Here is a 12,755-nt window from a genome sequence, read left to right as displayed (position 1 = left end):
AGTTATGTTGTTTGTAAAAGAATATCTCAGAAACTAATCGTTTTTAAAAAGTGTGTAGCCGTTCTCTATTGAAATAAGAAACTTTAGCTAAATTAATTCTTGAAAGCTGATAAGAAAAAAGTGCGTATAAAAAGCGCAATTCAAACGTTGATTTGATTGTTTGGGGGAAAGTTCAAAGTGGAAGCTTTCCTAGCAATTTCATTTGCTTAAGGAATCTATAGAAACCAATCAAAATAAACCCTTTTTCGCATTATTGTTTTTTCTCGGTTAAAGCTCATTTTATTTATATGATTTCTCATCAAATAGAATCCACAGACACACACACACACACACACACACACACACACACACACAAGCACGTGCAAATAATATCCATCAGCTCTTTGGCCGCAGATTTGTATTGGGGGAGACCGCACCCAAAAAAGGAAATAATAACAACAGCAACAACAACGTCAACTGTGCAAATTCGGTGCCATTCATTGAATAAGCAGAAGGCAGAATAGACGCGACGGCAATCGCTACCGAAAATGGGTGTGTGTGTGTGTGTGTGTGTGTGTGTGTGAGTGAGTATCTCTTACAACTAACTAACAGTCATGTAAATATACATACATATGTGAGTGTGAGTGAGGCTATGTGCAGCAGGCAGCGCATGCCGTGGAACTGTTGCGCGAAGCGAGCGACGTTAATGAACTTAAGCTCAGACATAGGCAAGTTACACGCACACACACTTACACACACACACAGACACACACACACACACATATAGCGCAAAGGGGCGCCACACACTCGCACACACTCACACACATACAGAGAGCGACAAGGCAGTGACCTACCAACCTACTCAAGCTATTTCGCATGCCATGCACGAAAACTGAAACCAAGGCAAATAAACGCGCGCTGCTCCAAGCCTAAACACACACGCACACACACACACACACACGTGCACACGGCCGAAAAAAGGCAACAGTTTGCGCGAGCGCCAAACAAGAACGTGTGCGAGCCACAACCAAATGGTTTGAGCGCAATATGGAACGAACTGCAACATGTTGGCAGCGTGCCAAAATCAATGACGTATGCACAGCATGTGCCACCCGCACAGGCCAGCAGCAACACGAACATAGGCCGCTCACCTCACACCTCTCACTCACTCACTCACTAACTTGCTCACTTGCTCACTCACTTAATCGCTCACACCGGTCGCAGCGCACACACGTTGAGTGCGACGCTGTTTGAGCGCAAACGTCAAGTATTGGCGGCATCTTTTGTAGCAAATTTTTTCGCACAAGTATCGCAGACGACGCTGTTCTGTTCGCACGCTCGGCAAACGCTGCTGCCGCTGTTGATGTGTTGCTCTACGTCGGCAGTTACAGTTACTACGCATTCGTATCTACGTCGAGGCGGCGTGCGTGATAAAAAATATATTTTGAAAAATACAAAAAAAGAAATTCTCAACTTGAATTTTTTGGCATGCGTTGAAAGGCAACAACAAATTGAGTATTAGTTGGTACAAAACAAATGCATAAACGGCGCGTCTGTACGTGTGCGTGTGCCTCCGGCTTTGTGTCTGTGTGAGTGCGAAAAAAAGCGCTGATTAAAAGCTTAAATTGGCTTTAACAAAGCGTACAATCAACAAGAAAAACAACAGCTGAAGCATCAGAAACACCAGCAACAACAACAACAACAAACAACAACGGCAACAACAAATAAAAACCGGCGCAAAGACGCTTCAATAACCGAAATAATCAACCGTAAAAAACAACAACAAATACAAATACAAATACAAATACAATATTAATATTTTGCTGATATTGCAAGCAGCTCAGCAGAAAGGTGCGACAATTTACAATTGTTTTTTATCATATTGTTTAACAAGAGCTTTTTTTAATTTCAACTCTCTACTTTTTTTATTGCACTGCCTTTTTTCACAATTTTATTAATTAAATGCCAAGCACTGCATAAATATTTGATAAATATTTTGGAAAATTTGATTGCAAAATGTTGGCGTGAAAAAAAAAGAAAAGATTTTCTTCTTGCAAGAGAATGTTTCACGCATTGGCGGCGGAAATAATCGCCCGATTTTCTATATTCAATATATACAAACTTCTGGCGCTACTTGCCGTAGCCCAGACGTCTGCAGACAATTTCAACACTGCACAACATGAATTGAGTGCGTACATAGAGCATAAAATTTTCTACGTGTGTCCAAAGTGGTTTTTCTTTTATTGAAAATGTAGCTAAATTAATTTATAAAGTTCATTTGTTGTTCAGTTAAATGGATTTCAACAAATACTCTATATAAATTCAACTAATTATTGGTTGCATTTAGAAAGAAAATATAAATAATATACACTAATAATAATAATAAGCTTTACCAGAAGTATCTCATTTAATAAAGGTAGTTTAATCTAGAGCCAAATTTTTACGCATTCTGTGATTTATTTCACGACGAATGTAATAAAATTAAAGCTGAGAAACGGTGGGAAATTGACTTGGAAAATATTTCGATTAGAATTCAATTTACAATATTAATAAGTAAGTATAAAGCTGAGCCACATGGAAGAAAAGTTTCTATCGGTTGTTGATATAGAATTTACTGAGACATATAGATATCGCATCTAAATCTAAAGACATTTCGTTAATAGGAAAAATTAAGGTATATCGATGCGGATGCTGATGCTAAACCAGAATAAACACATATTATTTACGTTTTCGTAGACGCTTTCAATTTGGAAACAAATAAAACACCCACAAGACGAGAATAAATAAAATTCAAATATTTGTTTGCTAGTGTATGCTATATACAAGCAGATAAATATACCTTCTATAGCTGCGTATAACAGCTGTATTTATATATTTTATTTAAATCTATTTCATTTGTTAACTGCAGTTGGAGGCAAACAAACAAAAAAAAATGGGAAAACATGTGTTTAAGACAGCAACAAAATGAGAGATCATTTGGAAATATATAATAGAAATGAAATCATTTAAAATTCGTTAGAATTCGCAAGTTGATGCCAAGCACACGCACACGCACACACACACACAAACATACACACATAAATAAAAAATAGCTAAGCGAGACGTCGGACAAAGAGACAAGTTTTTAAAATTTGATCAAATTTTATCAAAAAAATAATAATTTTAGCGCCAGCTGATTAAACGTTAAAGCGCGTGCAAAGAGCTCTAGAGAGAGAGATAGATAGAGAGAGGAAATGACAAAGTGGGAGAGAGGGAGAAAGAGAGAGAGAGAGGGGAAAGAGTGGGCGTGCTTACAGCTCTTTTGCCATTTCCATCTTCATTTCCATCTGTCGTACGTGCTGGGATCTTAGACCGGAACGCGCGGAACGCGACGTCTGCTGACAAACCAAATTTACTGTGGACACTAAAACTACAGTAAAAGTATGTGAGCGGAATCTGTCAGCGTCAATGCGATTGGCTCAACAACAATTCAAAATTGGAAAAGCTTTAGACAAATTCCATGCGAAAGAATTGAGTTAAAAAATTCCTTTGTTTACAATTCTCAAGCAGTTAAGGGTAATAAGACATGCCCTAGGAAAAAACTCAAATTGTTTACAGCAAATTCCAATAATTTTACACTAATTTACATGCAATCTAATTTTACATGACCTTTACCCTGTATATGCCCATTACGAAAAGGGCCCTTTTATATTTGTGAAAAAAATGTGTGCACAAATGTTTTATTTTATATTATTTTAAACAAAAATATATTAAACGTTGACCGCTTGAAAATAAGAATGTTATTTATATCATATAAGCACGCCGCAGATGTAAAACCCTTGTAGATATTTTTCTTTTGTTTTTACAGATTTCTGAGAATAGTAAAGCCTGAAAATGCTCAATTTGTTCAGAATATCTTAGAAAGAGGATTATTTTGCAATACAAGAACCTTTGAGATTTTGCATATAGGGTGTATAGCGAAGCTTCTATAAGATGATTAAATTTGGTCGTATTTTGACAAAACTTTAGACATATTCTCTTATAAACAAAGATGTAACGAGTTTCAATTAACAGAGGACATAACAACTGTTAAGGCAGCAAATAAATTGTGTATTCCATTATGCATTTAACATTTGTCGAGTGAAATTTAAGAACTGAACAAAATTTACCAAGAAAGCATACTTGCGCAATTTAAATTAGAATTTAAAGAGAATTCGTTTTAAATTTCAAATACGAAAACTTAGCATTTTAAGCCATAGAACTGTTACAAATTTCAGAAATTCGCCTGCTACTTTTGTTGTGCTCTTTTAAAAGGAAATAATCTTAAATATTTTTGAAAAATATTCAAAGCTGCCCAAGCTGTATAAATCGCTGGCACCTGTGACTTCCAGCTACAAAGGCTTACCTTGACTTTTATTTAAATATACATTCTGTAAAGTTGGACTTGTAGTGAGTAGTATTTTAATATTTAAATAAAAAGAAAAGGAAAACAAAGAAATCCTATTTCCTATACAAAGGAGAATAACTAAGTTGCAGCTAATCGAAAATTTATACACGGCGAATCAGCTGGGATTCAATTAGACCCAATGAACATACAAATTGTGTGTGTTCTTCTGGCACTTAACTCGGTTTTAGAGAACAACAAAAGCAACAACAACAACAACAACAATGCCGGCAAGCAAAGGAAAATTTAAACTCGGCTCCCACCCAACTGCCCGACTAGATAAAGAGGCCTGCTCTAAAGATAAGCGAGAAATTTGGTACGTGCCTGAAATTGCATAGATCCAGTATATAGCTATGAGCAGGAGGGTAAGCCAAGGAAACACTAAACCAGTTTAAAATGCAGGCAGGGGGAGAGAGGGGCGACATTCAATAGGGGGGCATTTGTCAGCGGTCGCCTTGAAACACGTGTGCAAAACATTTGCATTTGTAAATCAATTACAAAATTTACCAAAAAATAAAAGTTTTTCGTTTTCCGTTTCTCGAATTTGGAAATTGGGTATACGGATTGCAGCTTGCAACAGCTAAAGCTGGCCACTCGGATCTGTTGGGTTGTTCATGATGTTGTTGTCGTTGTTGTTGTTGTTGTTATCTATTGTTTTTGGTGTGTGGCTGAGTGCAAACAGCTTGCTAATGGCACAAAAGCAATTCGCAATGCCTATGCCCACAAATTGGTTACAGCCGTCGCCTGGCTGCGGGCGCAGGCTGTGTACAGTAATCTCTCAGCTTAAGGGCCAACTTTTTGTGCCCCGCCCTGTTTATTTGTAAATGTACGCAGCGCGGAATTCGAAGATGACATTTCACATTACTTAAATGAAATGCAATCAGTACTGTTTATGGGATTTGTTGCCCTGACAACAACAACAACAGCAACAACAACGAAATGTTACATGAGCTCGGGCCCAGGATTTGTTATAATAAACTCGGCGACAACATTTTCAATTATCCTACAAAGCTCAATGAACTAGTTGGCCATATGTTGCCGTTGTTAACGCATAAGTCGTAGCTAATCTGTCCATTTCAAAGAGGTTAACGTTTTGCTTTGAAAGTCTTTCGTTTCGAGCATTTGCTTGAGTTTGGGTTCTTATGCTGTTGGAATTATGTTCCGGCTAAGAGCCCGGACTTTACTTTGCTTGGAAACCGATTAACAGTTTTGAATATTTGTAAAGATGTAAGATTCAAGATCCAAATAAATAGCCAGCAAAAAATGATGAACATTTTTTAAACACAAAATAAATAAATTGTTCAAGATAGCTCGTTTGCGGTCTTATATGCATCATTCCCGAATTAATGGGTTCAAGATTAAAAGACAGTCATTAAAATCATGGCCATAGATAATCCCAATAACCAATCCCTGGTTTATATATATATATTTTAGATATCAAAATAATTGTAGAATAAATTTAAGTATGAGGATCATGTTGAACTAATAAATCACGAGTTTGGTCAAGATATCTTATTATAAAAAAATGTCCATATCAGAACCAACTTTTCGACGGATCATTCTATGGCAGCTATATGATATAGATGGAGATTAGATTTTGTTTTTCTGATTTATAAATGCCGAGCTCGGTCAAGATAACTTAATAAAGCAAAAATGAGATAGACTGGCGGATGAACATGGATATATTGACTCGACTGTTGATGCTGATCTAGAATATATATACATATGTCTTATGGGGTCGGAGATGTTTCCTATGCGTTACACATTTCATGACAAAATAATAATACTCTCGAAAAGGGTATAAAAAGAGTCAAAGCTTAAGCTTAAATTGGTTCTTAAATTTAAAAAAAACTGGTTCGGATCCATATCGAATACAGCTTATACAGCATAACATATCTAAATGTATTAAAGTATACACTTTATTATTAGTTAAGAGTTGTAATTAATTCAAAGTATTAATTAATTAATTCAAGAAAAACTGGCCAAATTCTGCTTTAGCTGGAACTTGTTTAAAACTGGGGTTTTTATATAATATTTTGGCTGTCAATTTGAAATTTTATCACACAAAAAATTATCCAGCAGCTTCAACTGAGCTGCCAATTTATAAATAAATAAAATTAAATTAAAATCATTCATACAGCTGTAAGAATCATAAATCAACTTAAAAGTTATCAAAAGTCAATTTAAGCTGCAGATTAAATCAAGAATATAAATTTCTTTGAATTAGCTGTAAGCTTATCACTTAATGTGCATCAATTATATTTCTTGTAACAGTTTGAAATTGATTGAAAATGGCAGCAAATCAGAAAACTCCTAAATTAAAGGCGAAAGGTTGAGCGCTGTCTGCGTCTGAGTTTGTATTTTTATGCAAGGCAGATTTAATTAAAACAGATTTTTTTTACAATTTCAATTGTGTTTAGGGCGCAGCTTGTGCAGCTCTCTTCATAAAATTTCTTGTTGCGTAAACCTCAAAACTTTTCGTTTTCAGTCGCTGCACAAAGTAGAAACGAAAACAAGTAAGAGGTTCTAGTCGGGAGCTCCCGACTAGGGGATACCCCAAACCCTCTTCTTCCAACATCAAATGCATATATGTATATATTCTATTTTAGAAGCTATATATATGACAAGTTTGGTGACTCTAGCTCTTATTATTTACCAAAATTGCCCAAAAAACAGGATATCGATAGCGATTTTTATCGATTGCTTGGAAACGGAGTAAGTTATCGATTATCGGAAACAAACTCGATCTGCGCGGGAACTAGGAGCACCTACATCTAAAATTTTAAGTCTCTAGCTCTTATAGGTTCTGAGATCCTCGCGTTCATACATACGGACGGACAGACGGACGGACGGACGGACGGACGGACGGACGGACGGACATGGCTACATCGACTCGGCTATTGATGCTGATATATACTTTATGGGGTCGGAGATGCTTCCTTCTGCCTGTTACATATATTTGGAAATACAATATACCCTTATACCAATTTTTAATGGGCTCAGGGTATAAAAATATGCATTTTATTTATACAATTCCAATTTTTTTTTTTTTTTGGTCTAAAGAAGCTTTGTGTTATTTTGCAGCCGAATAAAGGGGGAAACCAGGAATCCAATTTTGATTTTATATAAATGCAATTCGCTGCGAGTTCACAATTCAATTCAAATTGTACTTAACGAAAAAATGTACATGTGTATTTAAATATTTATGGGTATTTGAAAAGCCGCACATCAATGGCCCGAACAATACATTTAAAATGCTGGTAAAATATAAAACAAAAAATATGCACATAAATTCCAAATTATAAAGCCACGAGCATATTAAACAGCAAAAAACGCATGCCGACCCTTTAAAAGAACATAAAAAAAACCGCACACACACAAACAAAAAGGCACACAAATTGAGTGTGAAATTTTACGCGCCATTTAACAGAAGGCGGCCTCAAGTTAAATGTTTTTTTTTTTTTTGTTCGAGGCACTTTTTTAAGTGAAATATGCCTCAAAGCTAAAGAAAATAGAAAAATTGCTCTAGTTGAGACTGCGTGACTAGAATATACCCAGTACTTAACTTTATTTGAGAGCGGGAATGATGAAATAATCGATAGAAAACAGACGATAGCTTCGATAGTCGATTGTCTTCAACATCGATAGGGCTTTATAATTATTCGAACAGAAAAAATAAAATCTGATGACAGGCATTTGAACAATTTAATTATTTAAATAATATATTAAGTTACTTAATTTAAATTGATTCGATTTTTTAAAACCTTTAAAACAACATCGAATACCCCGATTAATAATTGTTGTTGATGCACACCAAAAAAAGATTTGCAACTGGCTGGAGACTTAAAGTTTTTGAAATCTGAAAAGGCAAAAAGATAAATAGAGCAGACAGTCATATAGACAATTAAATTCCTAAGGCAAATCAATTCTAAAGATAGAAGTAAAGACTTATTGAAGGATCGAAAAATCAAAGCAGATAACGCCTTATGTTTATTTCGCTTCTTAAATCGAGCTTTGTGTTTGCAGCGATTTATTCAAATGCGCGTTTAATATACATTCGCTTAGTAAATTCCCTTAAGCTCAACTCTCAGACAATTACAGGGTATAAAACAAGTAGAAGAAGTAGAGCCGCAAAGCACAAAGCATTTAGGAGCGCTGTCAATTATGACCAAAATATACTTATGAGTAAGTATATAACTAAGCAGGCAAAGCCGAAAAGGAAACTGGCACAGGAGAGAAATAGACTTGTCGCCCTTTGTGTGTGTGTGTGTGTATATGTGTGTGTGTGTGTGTGTCAGTGACGACTTATGAGCGACACACAGAGCTAGGCAGGGCCACACATTTGACGGCATTATAATGATGATTCCTTTTCTTTCGCCATTTTTTTTTTTTTGCTTTTCTATTTTGTGCAAGTGTGTGAGTGTGTGTATAAGACGCTTAACCAACTGGCGACTCGGAACGGTGCTAAGCCGCTGGCGCTTATTGTGGCTAAGTGGGCGGGGCTGGGGCGAGAGTCGTTTTAATTGTTGTTGCTGGCAACAGGATGTGTGCCATGCAGCCAAGTGTACAAAATGGCGTCAGAGCAAAAGTATTAAACGTAGCAACTTGAAATTTTGCAAAATTGTAAAGCAGTGACACAATAACACACACACACACACAGAGAGGAACACACACACATTCCCACATATGTAAATTGTGCAGTGCCACATGTGGCATAATGTGTAAATAAGCGCGTTAGACTTTAAAAATCGCTGCCAACGTTGTTGGCTCTGGCGCTGGCAGCTGCTGCTTCTTCTTCTCCTGCTGCTGCCTGTTCTCTTCTTCTTCTTCTCCCGGTGCTTGCATTTCCTTTATATTTTTGCTGCTCCGTTCGCCTGCTGTTGTACTTATCCGCCGCCCACACGACGTCTGTTGTGGCTGTTGCGTCTGCTGCTTGAGCTTATTGCTACAACTTTTTGTCAGCTTTTCGAAAGTGAATAGCAAAGCAAAAATACACACACACACACACCTATTGAAGCCAAACCCCAGCACAACACCTTATGCTTGTTTACTTTTTATGCCCTTGCCAAAGGTATTATTACTTTGCGACAAAATTTGTAAACCAAAGAAGGAGGTTTTTTCGAAACCTTAAGTATAAACTCTTGATCAGAATCTTCAGCCGAGTTAAGATAGCCAGTTGTTATTGTAGAAACAGTGCGAATCAGGCCAATATACCATATAGCTGCCATATATACTACCGTACATAAAAAAAGATTTCTCCGATTTGCGATAATACTGCAAAGGTATTCAAATTTCGGCTAACCGCAGCTTCTAGTTATTTTTTGTTAAATCATACTAAACTACTCATAATTATTTAATTACCGTAAATGCATTAATTGACAGCAAAAGTGGCATCATACTTACTTAGATAATTAAATATAATTTCTTTAATCATAACCGAAATGTCTGCTTATTTTTGATGTCCTTTCAGGTTTTTTATAAAAAAAAGGCAAGAGGTATAAAATCAAGTTAACGAATTGATTCGGATATGTTAACGTTTTTCATGACTCTACATTAAATGATCTAATCTCAGTCATATTCCTTTTTCGATTTTGAAAAAGTACTGTCCATAATATTATGCGTCTAGCTAACAGCAATTTATTCTCTAAAATTCTTTAATTGTTTGTGTGCTCTTGCAGATCAACTTACAGTTGTTCGCCCCAATTTTGCGTTAAGAAAATGTCAAACTTTCCAATGGAAATGTCATAAGCGTACCTGGCAACAGACAGGGCTGCCAAGGTGAATAATAATAAAATAAAAGCCAATCCAACTATAAAATCACATATATGAACCAAGTGCTGGTATCATATAGTTGGTTTGTCTAGAGTTTTTTTTTTTTCACTTTTTTTTTTGTTTTTCTGTGGCTTTTATGTTTCGCCCTGCCATTTGCATGTGTGACTAAACCCACAACACACACGCACAAACCCACCTATATGGGGTAGCTGGCGTAGCTCGTGCTTATTTGTTATTGTTACCTTACCTCAAACACATTTTTATGACATTCAATGGCAGCAGCAGCAGCAGCAGCAGCGGGGCAGAAACAACTGAACGCCAAATTGAACGCCAGACGGTGTAAAGTTTTCTGTTGACAGCAACAGCAACAACAACAAGCACAACAAAAAGAAGAAAAACCCAAAAAAAACACACGTTCCACAAATGAGGCCAACTAAATTGTTGGTGCACATGCGGCGTATGCGTAATAAATCCATTGACAATGACGTCACGACGTCTATGCTGGCATTCAAGCAAATAACACTTTGGTATTTCAGCAACTCGCCTGTCTGCCTCTCTTTCTCTCTCTCTCTCTGTGTGTGTGTGCCTAAGTTAATTTGTCTCAAGTTATTAGCTTAGCCTCAACTTTGGGACGCAACTTCAAAGCTAGTTTCAAGCGAAAAACTTTTAAAGACGCTTCCTTGTCGAGGTCCCGTCGTGTCCTGCGGCTTTTGCGGCCAAACCCCTTTTTTGTGCGGGAAATTGCCTGCAAGTTCGCCCGCGCAACTCCCTCTCAATATATATAAAGATATATACATGCTTCTATACTCATTTATATACACTTAGAGAAAAGGGCTGCTTGAGTTGCGGTTTTCGGCAAAGTTCTTAAACGACTCACTTAGAAAGTCTGTCAATTAGTGAGATAACCTGCGGATCTAACTTTTGCCGTGAGTGAGTCGCTTTTCACGTTGCCTGGTAACTTATCCAACTTAACTGATCAAAGGGTTTAACCCCTACGTTCTCAAGGATACTCCACACATAATAAATCTAAATTTATACATGTATATGGAATTTTTGAAGACTTGTATTATACAAATTGTTCTATATATTAAAAAACTCTGTCCCAGTGCGGCTTAGCTTAAATATTGTGCAGGATTTTATGCACATCTCGTAAATTGAGTACAAAAAGTTTTGTCAAGTGTATCTGCCAAACTTTTAACTTCCCATTTGGCGCTACCTGGCTGCCCCCCTCCACCCCTGCAACCCACCTGCTGCGGCGGCTGTGGACCCATCGTTAAGTTTCGCTTTTCAATATCATTTTTCAGCGCTTTTAACGTTGCATGAAAATTGAAAATTATGCGAGCCCGCCTTTTATTTTTAATTTACGTGCAAAATGTTGAATGCCATTAAAGAAACACACACACTGCATGAGTGTGCGTGTGTGTGAGTGTGCGCGCGCTGTGTGTGTGTGTGTTTCTGGCATTTTTGTTAAAATTTTGCGCACATTTGTGATACGTTCGTCTTGATAAGCGTTCGCACACACAATTTATGTTGTATTTAATCAGATTGGAGCCAGCTTTCAAAATACCTATGCCCCTCTGACCAGTCGCTCCCTCCTTCAGTTCGAGCTGCCACCCTGTCGATGATTATCAACAAAAATCTGTGAACTACAATTTACGTGCTAGCAATTTGTATAATTGATTAAATATGCGTGCCACAGGCGCTTGGCACGAAAATCGCGCACAATTTGCAACTAAGCCTAGAAAAATCCTTTACGATACAAGAAAAAAAAAATAATAATAGTAATAATTAATATGCTAACCCAGACCTAAATACTGCTAAGTATATAGCCAAATATCCAAATACTATTTATTTTTTTGCTTTGGCAATATTATTATTAAATTAGTGCTCATAATTATGATGTTCTTGGCACACATCCACACACAACTGCTTGTACATGGGTATTTCCAGAGCTATAGAGACCTCTCTTTAGAGACCTCTGCGATAAGGCACGTCTGGAATTGGGTCGCAGCAAACCTCACCACAAGCCTCTATTTCCTACAAGTCCATTTTATTGGTCGGTAGCATGAAATGGCGCTGACTGCTCCAGTTTTTGTTATATATATATATTTTTTTTGGCTTTTTTCCACTTTTCCTTTTGTTGCTGTTGACTTTACGAGCCCAAGCAAAAATATGAAGTACACGACAAATTATTTGCCGCTGCTGTAGGTCGCCAGCTAGCAGAGGAGCCGAGGGGCCGAGGGGCTGTGCGGTAAGTTATGCCAGAAGTTGACATGTACATGGGGCAACACTCAATAGCAGTTGACACATGGCATTTGATTGTGTTTCTCCATTAGGGGAAAACCCCTTTGGGCATATATTACTTAGCCATCACTCAAGGATATTGTTAACGGCTATAAAAATGACATGAAATGCTCCCAAATGTATCAAGGTCAAGGCAATAACCTAGCTGGAGCTCATTTTATGTGCGAGTTCACGCCAATCCCTTGATTCGATTAGCGAAACTGCAAACTGGTTGTCCGTTTTAATAGACAAAAAAAAATAGAGCTTAAGTTTAAAGATAACTATTTGAAATACGAAG

General features: G+C 37.1%; 2 protein-coding genes across 4 annotated transcripts in view; one reads left to right on the top strand and one right to left on the bottom strand.

The window, feature by feature from the left end:
- LOC115763390 (histidine decarboxylase) overlaps positions 1-12,755 on the bottom strand; it is a 92,659-nt gene that overhangs the window by 75,891 nt on the left and 4,013 nt on the right. The window lies entirely within an intron of this gene.
- Positions 1,185-12,755, top strand: part of LOC115763310 (potassium voltage-gated channel subfamily KQT member 4) — a 54,371-nt gene continuing 42,800 nt past the window's right edge. Inside the window, exon 1 of the mRNA XM_030705834.1 lies at positions 1,185-1,830. The gene's annotated coding sequence lies outside the window, so the exon portion shown is untranslated. The remainder of the gene's footprint in view (positions 1,831-12,755) is intronic.

This window comes from Drosophila novamexicana, unplaced genomic scaffold (genome assembly GCF_003285875.2).
Source record: "Drosophila novamexicana strain 15010-1031.04,08,12 unplaced genomic scaffold, DnovRS2.1 tig00000008-arrow-pilon, whole genome shotgun sequence".
Classification (NCBI taxonomy): domain Eukaryota; kingdom Metazoa; phylum Arthropoda; class Insecta; order Diptera; family Drosophilidae; genus Drosophila; species Drosophila novamexicana.
Note: the sequence above shows the minus strand (reverse complement) of the source record. Positions and strands in the feature narration are given on the sequence as shown.